Genomic DNA, 2,381 nt, shown 5'->3' on the forward strand with positions numbered 1-2,381 from the left:
GTGCGTGGGGATGGAGGGTGAGATGGAACTCCTGCATAGTTAGCAACCCTGCACCAAATCCTGGCGACCTTCCAGGGCAAACCCTCCACTATGTCATGCTAATAACAGCAGGCCTAGGAAATGGCCCTATGCTACGTAGTCTTGACCCCCACACAGTCACAGTGTCCAGGTGGCTTTGTGAGTCACGCAGACCTCCGTAATAATCCCACTGCGGGTGGGGCTGCCTTGCAGTTTCTGGCCGATTCCCAACCTGACTCAGCTCTCCTCCCATGAGCTCCTATTTCTTGCCGGGCAGAAGCCGCCGCGGTACCCGCTCCACCCGGCATGCTCAGTCCTCAGGCCAGGCTTTGACTGCTGGACGCCAGCGCGCGGCCCCCTGCGCGCGGCCCGAGTGCCGGTCCCTTTAAATCTGGCAGGTCCGTTGCTAGGCAACCGCGCGGCCCGCTCTGGCGCTGCACTGCGGTGGCTCAGGCCGGAGCCGGCCCGGCAGGGTCGCGGTGGCCTGAGCCAAACGAGGGGCTGCCGCGCGCCGGTGGTGATTGGCTTTGAGGAAGAGAGGTCCGGGCTCTCCAGACCGCAACCACGTTTCCAGGTATGTCTGCGCACGGGAAAGCCGGGGCTCCCCCGGGCTCGCCCCTCTTCTTCCCGGACACAGGGGTCGAAGGGGCAGAGAGCCAGGGGCAGAGGCCCAAGTCCGCGCCCCGACCCCCACTGCAGGTTATTTCTGTCTTTAGAGGCTCAGGCCGGGACTGGAAAGCGTTTGGGAGGGAAAAGACCAGGGCGTGGGAGTGGCAGTGCGGAAAGAGGAGTGGGGTCAGGCCTCTCCCGCCGCCCGCCAGCGACTAGGTCGGGACTGGGGAGGTGGAAAGTGTCACCTGCAATGGGGACCGAAGCAGCGCCCCGACCCTGAGCCACCTTCTCTCCTCTGGAGGCAGCGATGGCAGGAGTTTCAGTTAACAATTTACAGAGAAAACTCCCAAACTATGCATACAAAGATACAGCTTTGTGGCAAGAATGTGACTTCCATACTAATAAAGTCTCAGTGTTCGGAATTAAGGTGACTCGCCGTATCTTTTCTTATAGAAGGAATAACTTCACACTAATAACAAAGAATTGGGGAGTAATAACCATTCACGGGGTCCAGTTTTCAATGGTACTTTTCTTCCCCCTCCATAGCTGCCAAGCAATACAGAAGACAATTTGTCCCGGGGAGTGGACACTTTGGCCCATATATTAGGACCCTGACAGATGAAAGCAAAAATCAGGATGACTTCCCTTTTCGATGTTTTTGTTTGTTTGTTTGTTTGTTTGTTTCAAATTAACTGCACTCTGAGGGAGGGAGGCAAGGCCTGGGTTCCAGCCTTTTGCTAATGTGGTTCGTGGCGTGCTGATTAACAACGAGCCAGGCTCCCTCCTTTGCCCAATAGGTGTTAAAAGTGAGGAGGTACTGTGTTGGATAAAATTTCCTCATGATTCTTGTCCCATTTGATATCTGTATGGCTTGGGGAAGGAAGACTTAGTGGCATAATAGTTGGGGAAATGGGTTGACAAAAAGAGAAATTACCTCTTAGTGTCTGGTATCACATTTCAGATAGACCAAGTGACATTCTAAGTATATCACTTGTCTTTTTTTTTTTTTTTTTGAGACGGAGTCTTGCTCTGTCGCCCAGGCTGGAGTGCAGTGGCGCGATTTCGGCTTACTGCAGCCTTCGCCTACCTGGTTCAAGCGATTCTCCTGCCTCAGCCTCCTAAGTAGCTGGGATTACAGGCACGTGCCACACCGCGCCTGGCTAATTTTTGTATTTTTAGTAGAGACAGGGTTTTGCCTTGTTGGTCAGGCTGGTCACTCCTGACCTTATGATCCGCCCGCCTCAGCTTCCCAAAGTGCTGGGATTACAGGCGTGAGCCACCGCGCCCGGCCATCACTTGTCATTTTAATCTACATCTCAGATATAAACACAGGTTTGGGCATTCTGGTTAAACATATTTCCTGATTACACGGAGGGAGGTGGAATTTTCATTTTTCCAGTTCAAACTGGAGAAGGAGGGCAAGGACATCCAGTAGATAGAAGATCTTGGACCCCAGGAAGTGTAAGTACAGTCGTGTTAGCTGATATTTTGTTGGAGTGTTTAGAAGCACAGAGCCTTACGCAACATAACTCTTCAGCCTTGTAATTGATCATCTGCATTGTCAGTAAGCTCTCAGGAAGGCCTCATAAAAATACAAAAGAAAAGTGTTCTGCTGGGCGCGGTGGCTCATGCCTGTAATCCCAGCACTTTGGGAGGCTGAGGCGGGCGGATCACGAGGTCAGGAGATCGAGACCATCCTGGCTAACACGGTGAAACCCCGTCTCTACTAAAAATACAAAAATTTAGCTGGG

The 2,381-nt window shown here is 52.8% G+C and overlaps 1 protein-coding gene across 1 annotated transcript in view; it reads left to right on the top strand.

Moving 5' to 3' along the window:
- Nucleotides 1-301: 301 nt before the first annotated feature.
- Nucleotides 302-2,381, top strand: part of CCDC160 (coiled-coil domain containing 160) — a 9,249-nt gene continuing 7,169 nt past the window's right edge. Inside the window, exon 1 of the mRNA XM_012001315.1 lies at nt 302-592. The gene's annotated coding sequence lies outside the window, so the exon portion shown is untranslated. The remainder of the gene's footprint in view (nt 593-2,381) is intronic.

Source organism: Mandrillus leucophaeus, unplaced genomic scaffold (genome assembly GCF_000951045.1).
Source record: "Mandrillus leucophaeus isolate KB7577 unplaced genomic scaffold, Mleu.le_1.0 Scaffold659, whole genome shotgun sequence".
Taxonomy (NCBI): Eukaryota; Metazoa; Chordata; class Mammalia; order Primates; family Cercopithecidae; genus Mandrillus; species Mandrillus leucophaeus.